Raw genomic sequence first — 19,282 nt, forward strand, 5'->3', positions numbered from 1 at the left:
CATTTTAAAGAGACAAAGGAAAATTATCCAGACAGGAAGAAAACCAAACAGTCTTGTATCCTGTAAATCGAGGGAGGAAAAAGCATGTGAAAAATAAGGGGATAGTTATTATTGTCCAATGTAAGGTTATATGAGACAAATTTAAAGGTGTTTGTTGATTTTAATTACATGTAGATAATCATGTAAGGTCAAGGATGATCTTAGCAAAGATTCTTTTTATGGAATTCAAGGGTCAGAAGCTAGAGTGTAGTGAATTGTAAAATAATTTGGAAGCAAATAAAAATGAAAAGAGATAACTCTTTCAAAAGTTTAATTGAAAGGAGACGAGAGAAATAGAATTGTTATTTAGAGGTTTGTGGAAAGAGAAAAACCTAAGGATTTTTAAAGATAATGTGAAAAACCTCAAATCAGTTCTACTAGGAAATGGGCTACTATTGTAATTCCAATTAGGAATTCACAATTACGAAAAAGTAAAGTCATTAGAGTGTCCATGCTGAAAAGACAGAACTCAAATATTGGTCTTATATTATGAACTTGGGCAGCTGTTGATCCCTTCAGATAACTTGCAGTGGGACCAGACACATACATGTCTGTGATGTTTAAACATCCACCTAGGTCAAGGTGCTGTTCAGAAATATATTATACTACCCTGATTACCTGCTCAGAAGTATATGACTGATTCCTTGTTTTTTTCCTTGGGTTCCTATTTTCTTCTACCAGTTTCTCTTTTAGTAGGTCCTGGTTTTGGAACCAGTCTTAACACTGACTCTGGCCTTTATCCTGGTAGCTCCTATCCTTTAGCTGATAATTTGTTCGTTTCATACCTTCACATTCCCTGACAGGCAGGCAGTCGATTGTCATATATTTATAGAGTGCCTACTGTGTTCCATTGTCCCTGCACTAGGATAAAGCAGAGATCAAAAAACACAATCCAAGCCCTCAAGAAGCTTATTTTGTAGAGAGAGAGAAAGGTAAATGTATGCATACAAGTCGATGTGCATAAATGAGTGAAGTAACTTATCCGAGATCACACAGTAAGTGAAATTTTTGGGCTCTCGTGTGTGATTCCACTTTGTTCTGCTTAGGAACTTTAGAAGAATTTCCCAACAATTTTTCAGCAGCAATTCTGCCTAAATTTTGTGAAATTCTAAGAATTACGTAGAAAAATTATGTAGAAAATCATCCAATTTTTACATTTGAGTGATTCTTGTATAATTTTTGTGGTGTGATTGAGACATCTTGCATGATTGTTGGAAGATATTTATGGTTGCTTTGCATCAGTTGCTGTATTTCTAGGGCTGTGTAACTCAGAGACCACCTAGGTAGTCTGATCTCCTACTAGTTCTGGATTAATTTGCTTTAAGATGGTCACAGAAGAATGGTAAATTCTGGAAGTTGCTCTTTTGCTAGATATTTTCCTGCTGCTACTCATTTCATGAGTCTGGGTAAACTGTTTTAAGTCATGTACTGGCTTGCAGCCAGTGTACGCTATTGTCCATTGCATCCCAGTAGGTCTGATAATGTTTTGTTTGTTTATTTAAAGTAATTTTACTGGGTCATCTTTTGTTATGTGTTACTATCACCATATTTTCTATTTTTTCTAAAAGTTATGTGGGAAATTTAAAAATCAAATTATTTTAAACTCTAATCTAGAGAGAATTTAGGGGAAAAAACCTAGAATTAAAATTAGAAGTCATTGTTAAATGTTGCTAAATACTATGCACAGTACCATGGTCATTTATGTACAGAGTATCTCAAGTATATTGATTGAATATTTAGAATGCTTTGCTGTATCTTTTGGGTTTCATGTTTCTATTCTTATTTTTTTATTGTGGTATATAGTTGATTTACAATATTATATTAGTTTCAGGTATCGAATATAATGATTCAGTATTTTTATATTTTCCATTTAAAGTTATTGTAAAATATTGGCTATATTCCCTGTGCTGTACAATATATCCTTGTAGCTTATTTATTTTATACATAGTAGTTTGTACCTCTTAATCCCTTACCCTTGTCTTACTCTTCTCTTTTCCCTCTTCCCACGGGTAACCACTAGTTTGTTCTCTTTATCTGTGAATCTGTTTCTGTTTTGTTATATTCACTCTTTTGTTTTATTTTTTAGATTTCACATATAAGTGATACAATACAGCATTTGTTTTTTGTCTGACTTGTATCACTGAGCATAATACCCTCTAGGTCAATTCACATTGTTGCAAAATGCAGGATTTCATTCTTTTTCGTTGTGGCTGAGTAATATTCATACACACACACACACACACACACACACACATCTTCTTGTCCATTCATCTGCTGATGGTCACTTAGGTTGCTTCCTTATCTTGGCTATTGTAAATAATGCTGCTATGAACATTGGGGTGCATATATCTTTCTTGAATTCGTGTTTTTGTTTTCTTCAGAAATATACCCAGGAGTAGAATTTCTGGGTCACATGGTAGTTTGCTTTTTAGTTTTTTGAGGAACCTTCATAGTGTTTTCCATAGTGGATGCACCAGTTTACATTCCTACCAATGATGTACAAGAGTTCCCTTTTCTCCACATCGTCACCAATATTTGTTATTTGTAGACTTTTTGATGATAGCCATTTTGACAAGTTGTGAGGTGATATTTCATTGTGGTTTTGATTTGCATTTCTCTGGTGATTAGTGATGTTGAGCATCTTTTCATGTACCTGTGGGCCATTTGTGTATTTTCTTTGGAAAAATGTCTATTTAGGTCTTGTGCCCATTTTTTAAATTGGGTTGTTTGCTTTTTTGATATTGATTTGTTTGAGCTGTTTATATATTTTTGGTTATTAACACCTTATTTCTTGTATTATTTGCAAATATTTTCTCCCATTCAGTAGGTTGCCTTTTCATTTTGTCAGTGGTTTTCCCTTGCTGTGCAAAAGCTTTTAAATTTAATTAGGTCCCATTTGTTTATTTTTGCTTTTGTTTCCTTTGCCTTGGGAGACAGATCCCAAAAATATTGCTACAATTTATGGCAAAGAGTTTTCTATCTGTGTTTTGTTCCAGGAGTTGTACAGTATCTGGTCTTGCATTTAGGTCTTTAATCCATTTTGAGTTTATTTTTGTATATGGTATTAGAGAATGTTCTAATTTCATTCTCTTACATGTAGCTGTCCAGTTTTCCCAGCACAGTTTATTGAGGAGACTGTCTTCCCCATTGTATATTCCTGTCTCCTTTGTCATAGATTAATTGATCATAAGTGCAAGGGCTTATTTCTGGGCTCTCTATTCTGTTCCATTGAACTATGTGGCTGTTTTTGTGCCAGTATTATATTGTATTGATGACTGTCATTTTGTAGTACAGTCTGAGGTCTGGGAGGTTTATACCTCCAGCTTTCTTCTTTGTTCTCAGGATTGCTTAGGCATTTTTTTTTTCTTTTTTTTTTTTTTGTGGTTCCATGTAAATTTTAGGATTATTTATTCTAGTTCTGTGAAAAATGTTGTGGATATTTTGATAGGGATTGCATTAAATCTGTAGATCGCTTTGGGAAGTATGACCATTTTAACAATGTTGATTCTTCCAACCCATGAACATGGGATATCTTTCTATTTCTTTGTGTCATCTTCAGTTTCCTTCACCAGTGTTTCATAATTTTCAGAATATAAGTCTTTCAACTTCTGGGATAAGTTTACTCCTAGGTGTTTTATTCTTTTTGATGCTATTTTAAATGGGATTGTTTTCTTGCTTTCTCTTTCTGATAGTTCATTTTTAGTGTGTAGAAAAGCAACAGATTTCTGTATATCAATCTTTAATCCTGCAACTTTTCTAAATTCATTTTTTTAGTTCTAATAGCTGTTTGGTGGAGACTTCAGGGTTTTCCATATATAGTATGATGCCATCTGTGAACAGTTACAAGTTTTACTTTTTTTCTTCCCATTTGGGTGCCTTTTATTTCTTTTTCTTGTCTGATTGCTGTGGCAAGGACTTCCACTACTATGTTAAATAAAGGTTGTGAGAGTGGACATCCTTGTCTTGTTCCTGATTTTAGAGGAAAAGCTTTCAGCATTTCAACTTTGAGTATGACCTTAGCTGTGGGTTTGTCATACATGGCTTTTATTATGTTGAGATATGTAGACATGTTCCCTGTATATCAACTTTGATGAGAGTTTTTATCATGAATGGATGCAGAATTTTGTCAAATGCCTTTTCTCCATCTATTGAGTTGATCATATGATTTTTATCCTTTTGTTAATGTGGTGTATCACAGTGATCAATTTGTAGATGATGAATTATCCTTGCATCCTGGAATAAATCCAACTTGGTCATATTGTATTATCCTTTTTATATGTTGTTAAATTTGTTTTGCTGATATTTTGTTGAGGATTTTTCTATCTATATTCATCAGAGATATTGATCTGTAGGCTTTTTTTGTAATGTCCTTTTCTGGTTTTGGTATCAGGGTAAAATAGTGGCCTCATAGAATGATTTTGGTAGTGTACACTCCTCTTCAAGTTTTTGGAATAGTTTGAGACAGTAGGTAATAGCTCTTTTTTATATGTTTGGTAGAATTCCTCTGTGCAACCATTTGCTCCTAGACTTACGTTTGCTGGGAGTTTGTTGATTACTGATTCAATTTCACTACTAGTGATCAGTCTGTTCAGATTGTCTATTTTTTCCTGATTCAATATTGGAAGATTATATGTTTCTAGGAATTTATTCATTTCTTCTCAGTTGTCCAATATTTTGTCATGTAACTGTAGTATTCTCTTATGATTTTTTTTTGTATTTCTGTGATATCAGTTGTAATTTCTCCACTTTCACTTCTTATTTTGTTTATTTGGGTCCTCTCTTTTTCTTAATAAGCCTGACTAAAGGCTTATCAATTTTGTTTATCTTTTCAAAAAAGTGGCAGGGTCGGTGGTGGTGATGTGATGAATTGGGAGATTGGGATTGACATATATATATACTAATATGTATAAAATGGACAACTAATAAGAACCTGCTATATAAAAAAATAAATCAAATTCAAAAAAAAGTCTATTATTCATATAGCCTGGGAACATTTAGTAATATTAAAAAATAAGAAACACTACATTTTATAAATGTGGCCAACTTTTTAAAATCTCTTTTCTTTAACAAAAAATAGTACTAAAACAAATGAATTGTTTAAGGGAACCCTCATTTTCTTTAAAAATCTCATTTTAAAATCCTTATATCCCTACAATCCTGCTTATACATGAATTTTGTGTCTCTCTGTATTTGTATACTAACTGGAAACAGGCATGAAAAGAATAAAGAGATTTAAGGAGGAAAAAAACCCCCATATCTTTGTTTTGCTAATCTTTTCTATTGTGTTTTTAGGCTCTATTTTATCATTTTCCTCTTTGATGTTTACTATTTCCTTTCTTTTGCTGACCTTAGGCTTTGTTTGTTCTTCTTTTTCTAATTCTTTTAGATGGTAGGTTAGGTTGTTTATTTGAATTTTTCTTGTTTCTTGAGGTAGGCCTGTATCACTATAAACTTCTGTCTTAGAACTGCTTTTGCTCAGTCCCATAGATTTTGGAAAGTTGTATTTTTATTTTCATTTGTATCAAACTGTTTTCAGATTTCCTCTGTTTTCTTCATTGTCCCTTTGGTTTTTTTAGTTGCAAGTCATTTGGTCTCCGTGTGTTTGTGATTTTCCCGTTTTTCTTCCTGTTACTGATTTCTTATTTTATACTGTTTTGGTCAGAAAAAATGCTTTATATAATTTACCTTCCCTTAAATTTGTTCAGACTTGTTGTGTGGCCTAGCATGTTATGTATTTTGGAGAATGTTCCATGTGCACTTGGAAAGAATATGTATTCTCCTGTTTTTGGATGGAATGTCCTGTAGATAACTATTAAGTCCAGCTGGTCTCATGTATCATTTAAGGCCACTGTTGCTTTATTGATTTTCTGTCTGGATGATCTGTCCATTGATGTAAGTGGGGTGTTAAGGACTGCTACTGTTATTGTCATTTTCTCCCTTTATATTCATTAATATTTGCTTTATATATTTAGATGCTCCTATATTAGGTTCATATATGTTAACAAACATTATATCCTCTTCTTGTATTGATCCCTTCATCATTATATAATGCCCTTCTTTGTCTTATTTGTTTTAAAATCTACCTTGTCTGATATGAGTATCTCTACCCCCATTTTCTCATCATTTATGTTTGTGTGAAATATATTTTCCCATTCTTTCCCTTTCGGTCTATGTGTGTCTTTAAGTATGAAGTGAGTCCCTTGTAGGCAGCATATAGATGGGTCTTCTTTTTTATCTAATCATCTACCCTGTGTCTTTTGTTTGGAGCATTTCTTCCATTGACATTTAAAGTGATTATTAATAGGTATGTACTTATTGCCATTTTGTTACTTGTTTTCTCATTGTTTTTTGTATTTCTTCCCTGTTCTTTACTCTTTTGGTTTCTTCCCTGTGGTTTGATGATTTTATTTAGTGGTATACTTGTGTTTCTTTCTCTCCATTTCTTGTGTATCCATTGTAGATCTTTGATTTGTGGTTACCATGGGCTTCATATATGTTATCCTATATCTATATGTACTTTTTTTTTTTTAATTAATTAATTAATTTATTTATTTTTGGCTGTGTTGGGTTTTCGTTTCTGTGCGAGGGCTTTCTCTAGTTGTGGCAAGCGGGGGCCACTCTTCATCGCGGTGCACGGGCCTCTCAATATCGCAGCCTCTCTTGTTGCGGAGCACAGGCTCCAGACGCGCAGGCTCAGTAGTTGTGGCTCACGGGCCTAGTTGCTCCGCAGCACGTGGGATCTTCCCAGATCAGGGCTCGAACCCCTGTTCCCTGCATTAGCAGGCAGATTCTCACCCACTGCGCCACCAGGGAAGCCCTATGTACTTGTTTTAAACTGATAGTCATTTAAGTTTGAACACATTCTAAAAGATCTACATTTTCCCCCATCTCCATTGAGTTTATATGAAAAGCACAAACCCACCATTAAATAACAAAATCTGCACATTGCCCAGGAAAGTTATATTTTCAATATAAGATTATTTATTCATGATGAAAAAATTCCATTCTAAGTTCTTTCTTCTCATTTTTTCTTGAGGCAGTTTTTCTTCAGGGAGACATTGATATCTTTAGTAAAAACAGATTACAGCAAAAGCATAGCTTGGGGTCAGTGAAGATAATCATTTTTTGAGTAGATTTCTTTTTATTGAGGGATTTTCTATGGAGATGATTACATTGGAAGTGAGGAATAGGAAATACTGAACTTATTCCACATTGTTTGGAAATTTGGGAACTTCACTTTTTCTCAGGTTTTGATTCTCTCTTTGTAAGAGAGTGAAGTTATCCTTGAAGTGAATGTTAACAATCTTACTTGAGGCTAATGAAAATGATAGGCTACTTTAAAACAAGATCTTACCACTTTGGGCATAACACCAAGTTAGCAGAATCAGTGATTCTTTTGTGGTCTGTGTTCTCCAGAGTTCACTGAAAATGAGTAATTCTATGAGTCTTTGTGCTTGCTCCTATTCTTTGTTGTTAAAAATTTCCTTCAGTGAATCACTTGATAGCTCTTTTCTCACATCAATGTATGCTCAGAATGTTTTCTCTTTAATTGAATAAAATAATAAACTTCGGCTTGGGTGGATATGGGTCTCCCAAAGCTCTCTTTAAGGATAAAAGGACAAATAAAATAAAAATGAACTAAAAAGTTGGCTTAGGGGGATTAGGAACTAAGATGGCAGAGTAGTAGGATGTGTTCTCACTCCCTCTTGCGAGAACACCAGAATCACAAACTAGCTGCTGGACAGTCATCGACAGGAAGACACTGGAACTCACCGAAAAAGATACCCCACATCCCAAGGCAAAGGAGAAGCCACAGTGAGACAGTAGGAGGGGCACAATCACAGTAAAATCAAATCCCATAATTGCTGGGTGGGTGACTCACAGACTGGAGAGCACTTGTACCACAGAAGTCCACCCACTGGAGTGAAGGTTCTCAGCCCCACATCAGGTTCCCAACCTGGGGGTCCGGTAACGGAGGAGGAATTCCTAGAGAATCAGACTTGGAAGGCTAGCGGGATTTGATTGCAGGACTTCGACAGGACTGGGGGAAACAGAGACTCCACTCTTGGAGGGCACACACAAAGTAGTGTGTGCATTGGGACCCAGGGGAAGGAGCAGTGACTCCAGGGGAGACTGAACCAGACCGACCTGCTAGTGTTGGAGGGTCTCCTGCAGAGGCAGGGGGTGGCTGTGGCTCACTGTGGGGACAAGGACACTGGCAGCAGAAATTCTGGGAAGTACTCCTTGGTGTGAGCCCTCCCAGAGTCTGCCATTAGCCCCACCAAAGAGCCCAGGTAGGCTCCAGTGTTGGGTTGCCTCAGGCCAAACAACCAACAGGGAGGGAACCCAGCCCCACCCATCAGCAGTCAAGCAGATTAAAGTTTTACTGAGCTCTGCCCACCAGAGCAACAGTCAGCTCTACCCACCACCAGTCCCTCCCATCAGGAAACTTGAACAAGCCTCTTAGAGAGCCTCATCCACCAGAGGGCAGACAGCAGAAGCAAGAAGAAGTACAATCCTGCAGCCTGTGGAACAAAAACCACATTCACAGAGAGATACACAAGATGAAAAGGCATAGTGCTATGTACCAGTTTAAGGAACAAGATAAAACCCCAGAATACTAAATGAAGTGGAGATAGGCAACCTTCCAGAAAAAGAATTCAGAATAATGACAGTGAAGATGATCCAGAAACTAGGAAAAAGAATGGAGGCAAAGATGGAGAAGATGCAAGAAATGTTTAACAAAGACCTAGAAGAATTGAAGAACAAACAAACAGAGATGAACAATAAAATAACTGAAATGAAAACTACACTAGAAGGAATCAATAGCAGAATAACTGAGGCAGAAGAATGGATAAGTGACCTGGAAGACAGAATGGTGGAATTCACTGCTGCAGAACAGAATAAAAAAAAAAGAATGAAAAGAAATGAAGACACCCTAAGAGACCTCTGGGACAACATTAAACGCAACAACATTTGCATTATTGGGGTCCCAGAAGGAGAAGAGAGAGAGAAAGGACCCGAGAAAATATTTGCAGAGATTATAGTCGAAAACTTCCCTAACATGGGAAAGGAAATAGCCACCCAAGTCCAGGAAGTGCAGAGAGTCCCATACAGGATAAACCCAAGGAGAAAGATGCCGAGACATATAGTTATCAAACTGGCAAAAATTAAAGACAAAGAAAAATTATTGAAAGCAGCAAGGGAAAAACGACAAATAACATACAAGGAAACTCCCAAAAGGTTAACAGCTGATTTCTCAGCAGAAACTCTATAAGCCAGAAGGGAGTGGCATGATACACTTAAAGTGATGAAAGGGAAGAACTTACAACCAAGATTACTCTACCCAGCAAGCATCTCATTCAGATTCGATGGAGAAATCAAAAGCTTTACAGACAAGCAAAAGCTAAGAGAATTCGGGCTTCCCTGGTGGCACAGTGGATGAGAGTCTGCCTGCCGATGCAGGGGATGCAGGTTCGTACCCCGGTCCGGGAAGATCCTACATGCCGCGGAGCGGCTGGGCCCATGAGCCATGGCCGCTGAACCTGCGCGGCCAGAGCCTGTGCTCCGCAATGGGAGAGGCCACAACAGTGAGAGGCCTGCGTACCGGAAAAAAAAGAAAAATCTAAGAGAATTTATCACTACCAAACCAGCTCTACAACAAATGCTAAAGGAACTTCTCTAAATGGGAAATACAAGAGAAGCAAAGGACCTACAAAAACAAACCCAAAACATATTTAATTATCTTAATCATGAATGGATTAAATGCTACAACCAAAAGATACAGGCTTGCTGAATGGATACAAAAACAAGATCCCTCTATATGTTGTCTACAGGAGACCCACTTCAGACCTAGGGACACATACAGACTGAAAGTGAGGGGATGGAAAAAGATATTCCATGCAAATAGAAATCAAAAGAAAGCTGGAGTAGCAATACTTATATCAGATAAAATAGACTTTAAAATAAAGAATGTTACAAGAGACAAGGAAGGACACTACGTAATGATGAAGGGATCAATCCAAGAAGAAGATATAACAATAATAAATATATATGCGCCCAACATAGGAGCACCTCAATACACAAGTCAACTGCTAACAGCTCTAAAAGAGGAAATCGACAGTAACACAGTGATAGTGGGGGACGTTAACACCTCACTTAAATAAGGAAACACAAGGTTTAAATGACACACTAGACCAGATAGATTTAATTGATATTTATAGGACATTCCATCCAGAAACAGCAGATTACACTGTCTTCTCAAGTGTGCACGGAACATTCTCCAGGATAGATCACATCTTGGGTCACAAATCAAGCTACAGTAAATTTAAGAAAATTGAAATCGTATCAAGCATCTTTTCTGACCACAACGCTATGAGATTAGAAATGAATTACAGGGAAAAAAACCGTAAAAAACACAAACACATGGAGGCTAAACAATGTTACTGAATAACCAAGAGATCACTGAAGAAATCAAAGAGGGAATCAGAAAATACCTAGAGACAAATGACAATGAAAACACAACGATCCAAAATCTGTGGGATGCGGCAAAAGCAATTCTAAGAGGGAAGTTTATAGCTATACAAGCCTACTTCAAGAAACAAGAAAAATCTCAAGTAAACAATCTAACTTTACACCTAAAGGAACTAGAGAAAGAAGAACAAACAAAACCCAAAGTTAGCAGAAGGAAAGAAATTATAAAGATCAGAGCAGAAATAAATGAAATAGAAACAAAGAAAACAGTAACAAAGATCAATAAAGCTGAATGCTGGTTCTTTGAGAAGATAAACAAAATTGATAAACCATTAGCCAGACTCATCAAGAAAAAGAGGGAGAGGACTCAAATCAATAAAATTAGAAATGAAAAAGGAGAGGTTACAATAGACACGGGAGAAATACAAAGCATCCTAAGAGACTACTACAAGCAACTCAATGCCAATAAATTGGACAACCTGGAAGAAATGGACGAATTCTTAGAAAGGTATAACCTTCCAAGACTGAACCAGGAAGAAATAGAAAATATGACAGACCAATCACAAGTAATGAAATTGAAACTGTCACTAAAAATCTTCCAACAAAGAAAAGTCCAGGACCAGATGGCTTCACAGGTGAATTCTATCAAACATTTAGAGAAGAGCTAACACCCATCCTTCTCAAACTCTTCCAAAAACTTGCAGAGGAAGGAACACTCCCAAACTCATTCTATTAGGCCACCATCACCCTGTTACCAAAATGAGACAAAGATACTACAAAAAAAGAAAATTACAGACCAATAACACTGATGAATATAGATGCAAAAATCCTCAACAAAATACTAGCAAACAGAATCCAACAACTCATTAAAAGGATCATACACCATGATCAAGTGGGATTTATCCCAGGGATGCAAGGACTCTTCAGTATGCATAAATCAATCAATGTGTTAAACCATATTAACAAATTAAAGAATTAAAAACCATATGATCACCTCAATAGATGCAGAAAAAGCTTTTGACAAAATTCAATACCCATTTATGATAAAAACTCTCCAGACGGTGGACATAGAGGGAACCTACCTCAACATAATAAAGGCCATATACGACAAACCCACAGCAAACATCATTCTCAATGGTGAAAAACTGAAAACATTCCTCTAAGATCAGGAACAAGACAAGGATGTCCATTCTCACCACTATTATTCAACATAGCTTTGGGAGTCCTAGCCACGGCAATCAGAGAAGAAAAATAAAAGGAATTCAAATTGGAAAAGTAGAAGTAAAACTTTCACTGTTTGCAGATGACATGAAACTATACATAGAGAATCCTAAATATGATATCAGAAAACTCCTAGAGCTAATCATTGAATTTGGTAGAGTAGCAGGATACAAAATTAATGCACAGAAATCTCTTGCATTCCTATACACTAATGATGAAAAATCAGAAAGAGAAATTAAGTAAACAGTCGCATTTATCATTGCAACAAAAAGAATCAAATTCCTAGGAATAAACCTACCTAGGTAGACAAAAGACCTGTATGCAGAAAACTATAAGACACTGATGAAAGAAATTAAAGATGATACCAACAGATGGAGAGATATATCATGTTCTTGGATTGGAAGAATCAATATTGTGAAAATGACTGTACTACCCAAAGCAATCTACATATTCAGTGCAATCCCTATCAGATTACCAATGAAATTTTTTTTATGGAACTAGAACAAAAAATCTTAAAATTTGTATAGAGACACAAAAGATCCCGAATAGCCAAAGCAGTCTTGAGGGAAAAAACGAAGCTGGAGGAATCAGACTCCCTGACTTCAGACTATACTATAAAACTATAGTCGTCAAGACAATATGGTACTGGCACAAAAACAGAAACATAGATCAATGGAACAAGATAGAAAGCCCAGAGATATACGCATGCACCTATGGCCAACTAATCTATGGCAAAGGAGGCAAGGATATAAAATGGAGAAAAGACAGTAAATGGTGCTGGGAAAACTGGACAGCTACATGTAAAAGAATGAAATTAGAACACTCCCTAACACCATACACAAAAATAAACTCAAAATGGACTTGAGACCTAAATGTAAGACCGGACACTATAAAACTCTTAGAGGAAACCATAGGAAGGACACTCTTTGACATAAATCACAGCAAGATCTTTTTTGATCCACCTCTTAGAGTAATGGAAATAAAAACAAAAATAAACAAATGGGACCTAATGAAACTTCAAAGCTTTTGAACAACAAAGGAAACCAGAAACAAGACAAAAAACCAGCCCTCAGAATGGGAGAAAATATTTGCAAACGAATCAATGGACAAAGGATTAATCTCCAAAATATATAAAGAGCTCATGCAGCTCAATATTAAGAAAACAACCCAATCCAAAAATGGGCGGAGGACCTAAATAGACATTTCTCCAAAGACGACATACAGATGGCCAAGAAGCACATGATAAGCTGCTCAACATCACTAATTATTAGAGAAATGCAAATCAAAAGTACAATGACGTATCACCTCACACCAGTTAGAATGGGCATCATCAGAGCATCTACAAACAACAAATGCTGGAGAGGGTGTGGAGAAAAGGGAACCCTCTTGCACTGTTGGTGGGAATGTAAATTGACACAACCACTATGGAGAACAATATGGAGGTTCCTTAAAAAACTAAAAAGAGAATCACCATATGATCCAGCAGTCCCACTGCTGGGCATATACCCAGAGAAAACCATAATTCATAAAGACACATGTACCCCAATGTTCATTGCAGCACCGTTTACAATAGCCAGGTCATGGAAGCAACCTAAATGCCCATTCACAGATGAATGGATAAAGAAGTTGTGGTACATATATAAAATGGAATATTACTTAGCCATAAAAAGGAACGAAATTGGGTCATTTGTTGAGACGTGGATGGATCTAGAGACTGTCATATAGAGTGAAGTAAGCCAGAAAGAGAAAAACAAACATCGTATGCTAACGCATATATGTGGAACCTAGAAAAATGGTACAGATGAACTGGTTTGCAGGGCAGAAATTGAGACAGAGATGTAGAGAACCAACATATGGACACCAAGGGGGGAGAGTGGCGGGGGATGGGGGTGGTGGTGTGATGAATTGGGCGATTGGGATTGATATGTATACACTGATGTTTATAAAATTGATGACTAATAAGGACCTGCTATATAGAAAAATAAGTAAAATAAAATTTTTAAAAAAAGTTGGCTTAAACCTCCTTTTAGACAATAACTATCACCTATACTGAAGATTTACGTGTCCATCTTCTGATAGACCTGAAAAGTGAAAGCCAGAGTCAGTTGCGTTCTGTACATCTGCGCCAGGCTTATCCTGCCTACATCTCAAAGTCAGCAGGAAGAAATTTAGTCCCTTATCAATGACCAAACTTCTTCCTTCTGTAGTTACTGACCTGTTGGAGAATAGAACATTAACTCCATCTTCCATATAAGAAATCTGTTTTTTCTTGTTTATTCATGTATTCCATTAATACTTATTGTATACCTACAGTGTATTAGATATGGTCTAGGTGCTGGCATTATTATAGTGAAAGGTTTGCCAGAGATTCTGCCTTAATTATAATAGGGTGACAGCAATAAAATGAGCAAATACATGATATTATGTCAGCTAATGGTAGGTGTGCTATGAAGAAAATTACCAAATAGAATTAGCTCCTTTGGACATATAGTTAATGACATTTGATAACTTTATTCTGCGAACATTGTTTTATTCTTTTGAAATTCATCTTTTACTGGGTCTTCAGCAGTATCTTTGTGAGTTTAGAAAGACAACAGCTAGCCAAAGTCATTGAACTGGAATTCCCTGTTCATCCTCTTTCTGTCAGTGATAATATGCTTCTTCCAATTATATTGGATATCTTGTTCTGTCTCTTATCTTTGGTTTTCTTTGAGTATCTCCTTTATTTCTCTTCTCTCACTTGCTACAGATAGGATTTCTTTTGCTCAGTCCATATGATGGCCGGATACCAATAGTCTCAGACATTTTATTTGTTACAACATCAATCACTTTGAAAGGGAGCGATCTTGGCAATGGTTTGTTGAGGAAAAGAAGCCTTGATTTGTGGAATTTCCTGATTTGCATGTATAAGTACTTCCACCATGTCTAATTTCAAGCTACCAAAATGGCATCACTGAACACGGAGGTGGAAAAGCATCAGATCTTAAGTGTATATTTTTTAAGTGTACATGTCTACACAAATGTATCTGTACTTCATTGAAGATATAGAATATTTGCATTTCTTTAGAAAGTTCCTTTGTGTCCTTTTCTAGTCAGTACCTCACTCCCATTCCAAGGCATCCACTGGTCTGATTTGCATCGCCATAGGTTAGTTTCGCCTGTTACTGAACTTTATCTAAACACAAGCAGAAATTACAGGCTTTTTTGTTTCTAGTTTCTTTTGCTGAACATGTTTTTGAAATTCATACATATTGTTACATATTTTTGTAGTTCATTTTTTTTTGTCCAAGTAGTATTTGTGTAGGTATATTACATGCTGAGTCTCCATTCTGTTGGTGGACATTTGGATTGTTTCTAGATTGTGGCAATTATGAATGAAGCTGGTATGAATATTTTTTGATATGTATTTTTATGGACATATGTTTTTATTTCTCTTGGATAAATATCAAAAGAGTAAATTGCTGGGTCATGGGTTAGGTGCATGACAACAGCTGTAAACTGTTGTCAGAAATTTTTGTATAGTTTTATATCTCATCCTGGATATATGCCATTTTTTCCAGATCTTTAGCAACTCTGGTATTGGTATTGATAATCTTTTGAATTTTAGCATTTCTAATGTGAAGTGGTATCTACTGTGGTTTTATTTTGCATTTCCCTGAAATTAATATTGCTGAATACCTCTTCTTGTATTTGTTGGCCTTTCATATATCTTCTTTTGTGAAGATATACAAATCATTTGTTTACTTCTTCTGTTATTCATGTTAATCTGTTTTCTTATTGAGTTGTTTCTCTTTTTATTATTGAGTTGTAAGAATTTTTTATATACTCAAGATAAAACCCTTTGTCAGATGTGCACATCACACATATTTTCTCCGAGTCTGTATACCACCTTCTCTATTTTCTAAATGCTCAATAAGTTTTTAATATTAATTAAATTCCAGTTAATCATTTTCATATATTTTTTGTAACCCTTTTAAGAAATATTTGCCTACTTCATGGTCATCAAAATATTCTCCTAGTTTTCTTCTAGAAACTGTAAATTTAGCTTTATGTTCTTTTTCTGATCTCAAATAAATTTTGGTGTTTGCTGTTTGGTAGGGGTCAAAATACATTTCTCTCCATGAATTTATTCTGGTGTTCTAGCGTTATTTGTTTAAAAGACTTTTCTTTCTCTCATGACTTATCGTGAGAGTGAGGAATATTGTTTGACCACATGTATATGGGTGTATCTCTGGATTTTCTGTTATATTCCATTGATCTGTTTGTCTGTTTTGAAACCAGTACAATGCTTTTTTGGTAAATGTTGCTTTGCACTGAGTTTTGAAACATGATAATGTGACTTCTCCAACTTTGTTCATTTTCATGTGTCTTGGCTCTCTTAGTTTCTTTGCATTTCCATATTGATTTGTCTATTTCTATAAAACATCTCTTGTAAGTTTAATTTGGAGTGCATTGAATCTTTAAATGGATTTTGGGGGAATTGAAATTTTAATAATGTGGTCTTCTAATCAATCAAAAGGCCATGTCTCTTCATTTATTTATTTAGTTTTGTAATTTTTAGATAAAGGTCCTGTTAATTTATCCCTAAACAGTTCAAGTTTTTTTTTTAGATTAATATTTGAAATGACATTTAAAATTTTATTATCCAACTGTTTGCTGATAACATGTTATAATATATTTTTAAAATGTCAACTTTATTTAGTATACTCCTGCTAAATTTACTTGTTTTGATGTTTGTTTTGTAAATTCCTTAGGATATTCCGTGTAGATAATCATGTTATCTGCTAATAGTATTTTAATTCTTTCATATTTGTTTGTCTTTTATTTCTTTATCTTACTTTATTTACCTGGTTAGGACTTCTGATTCAGTATTGATTGGAAGTGTCAAGAGCAGAAAATCTTGCCTTGTTCCAATCTTAGGGGGAAGCATTCAGATTCTTATCATTAAGTATAATGTTAGCTGTAGACACCTTTTTCAATGATCATGTGGGGTTTTTTTCTCTTTTATTCTATTAAAGTGGAGAAATAAATTGATTTTGAATGTTACTCCAAACTTACTTATATACCTGGGATAAACCTCATTTCGTATGTTAATAGATCTCATTTATATATTACTGGATATGATTTCTTAATAATTTTATGATTTTTATATCTGTGTTCAAGAGTGAGGTTAATCTGTAATTCCTTTTTCTGATATTTTATTTTTAGTTTTTGATATCAAAATTATGATTAGTTCATAAAAGCAGTTGAAGACTATACTCTGGCCTCTAATTTTTAATTGTTGGTAAAATTTACTATTTTTTAATTTTTTAAATTTTGAGAAGAACTCACTTGTGAAAATATTTAGGCTTAGGTTTTTCCTTATGGGGAGGATTTGATTAGAAATTAAATTTAAAAAATAGTTATAGGTCATTAACGTTTTTCATTTCTTCTATGTCAGTTTTGGTTCTGTTTTTCAAAGAATTGTCCATTTCATCTAAATTTTCAAATTTATTGGTGTAAAGTTGTTAATAATATTGTCTTATACTTTTAATGTCTTTAGGCTCAGTAGTAGTAATCTCTGTTTCATTCCCCAATTTGTAATATGTGTTTTCTTTTTGTTTTATTTGATCACTGTTATGGTTTATCTATTCAGTTAATCTTTTCAAATAAACAACCTCACTATTGTTGATTTATCTCTATGCTTTTTGTATTTTATTGATCACTGGTCCATATTTTATTATTTCTTTCTTCTTAATTCAGGTTTGATTTGCTTTCCTTTTTCAAGCATATCAATCTGGAAAATTAGATCATTCAAGTCTCTTTTTACTAACATAAAAATTTAAATTATAATGCAATTTTCTCTAAGTCTTGTTTTAACTATCCCAGTTTGAAATATTTAAAATTGTGCTTTCTCTTGACCATATTGTATATTTAGAAATGTGTTGCTTAATTTCCAAATATTTGAGAATTTCCTTTACGTCTCTTTATTGTTTTATAATTACTTCCATGGGATTAGAGGTTCAGAGAACATAAATATAAGAACTCAGTTCTTTTAAATTTATTTAGACTTGTTTATAGTCCAGGATATGGTCTGTCTAGATGAATGTTCATTGTGCACTTGAAGCTAATATATGTTTGGTAGTTATTGAGGGTGTTGTCCTATAAATGTCTGTTAGTTCAAATTAATTGACAGTATTGTTCAAATATTCTACATCCTTTCCACCCTTTCTGTACTGTTTTCTAGTTTTCCTATCAATTACCGAGAGAGAATTGCTAAAACCTCTTCTTGTGATTAAAGATTTGTCTATTTCTCCATTTAATTCTTTCAGGTTTTGTTTCATTTATTTTGAAACCCTGTTTATGGTGCATTCACATTTATCATTGTCTTCCTGAATAATTGACCCTTTTAGCATTATGAAATTTCCTTCTCCATCTCTTGAAACGTCTACTTTGTCAGCTATTATTATAGTCTTTCCAGATTTCTTATACTTCATGTCTGCATGGCATAAGTTTTCCATCCCTTTATATTCAAACTATCTGTGTCTTTATACTTAAAATAAATCTCTTGTACTCAGCATAAAGCTAGCTATCACTTTTTAATCTAATCTTATAATCTAGCTTTTCATTGAGAATTTGGGCAATTTAAATGTATGATAATTATTGCTATATTTGTGTTTATATCAATCATCTGGCTATTGCTTTCTACTTGTTCTATTATATGTCTCTTCTGCACTCTTTCAGATTAATGGAATATTTTTCTTTTTTTAGTACTCCATTTTGATTATTCTGCTTTTTTTAAACTGACAACTCTGTGTGTGTGTGTGTGTGTGTGTGTGTGTGTGTGTGTGTGTGATGCCTCTTGGCATTATAATATGCAACCTTATCACATTCTACTTATAATTTGTATTGTGATACTTCTTGTAAAATTTAAGAACCTTACAACTGTTTAATTCCTTTAGCCACTTATCCTTTCTGTTATTGTTGTTATGTTATTACACATGTTATAAATTTCAAAATATGTGTTGATATTTTTGTTTTAACTAATTAGGAGAATAAATGTCCCCTTATTTACAGTTTATTTTTCTTTGTAGGTTCACATTTTTATCTGGGTTTTATTTTATTTCAGCCCGAAGAACTAACTATTGTTCTTTTTACAGTGCAAACCCACTGGCATTGACTGTCTCAACTCACACTTATTAATAAATATATAAGCATAAAATATATTAAAAGAACCAGTTGTATGGGTTTGTACATAATGAGTTTTGTTTACGCCCTTGAACAGATTTACATTGTGCTCTAAATTTCTTTTCTGTGGTTTCTTTGTATTGATTGCTTTCTTTTTTGACTTTGGGTTTCTTTTCTCTGCTTCTTCACATATGCAGTACTTATTATATAATGGCTGTTGCTAACGGTTTGATGTAGGTAGTCTGAATTATGTCATCTTCCTTCAGAAGATATTGAATTTTGTTTTGAAAAGAAATTAACATCCTGTGAGGTTTTTTTTTTTTTTTCCTTTTTTTATCCTGGCAGGTTTGGTTTTACTCTGTATGAGAGTGAGTATATTTCA

This window comes from Pseudorca crassidens, chromosome 7, assembly GCF_039906515.1.
Source record: "Pseudorca crassidens isolate mPseCra1 chromosome 7, mPseCra1.hap1, whole genome shotgun sequence".
Classification (NCBI taxonomy): Eukaryota; Metazoa; Chordata; class Mammalia; order Artiodactyla; family Delphinidae; genus Pseudorca; species Pseudorca crassidens.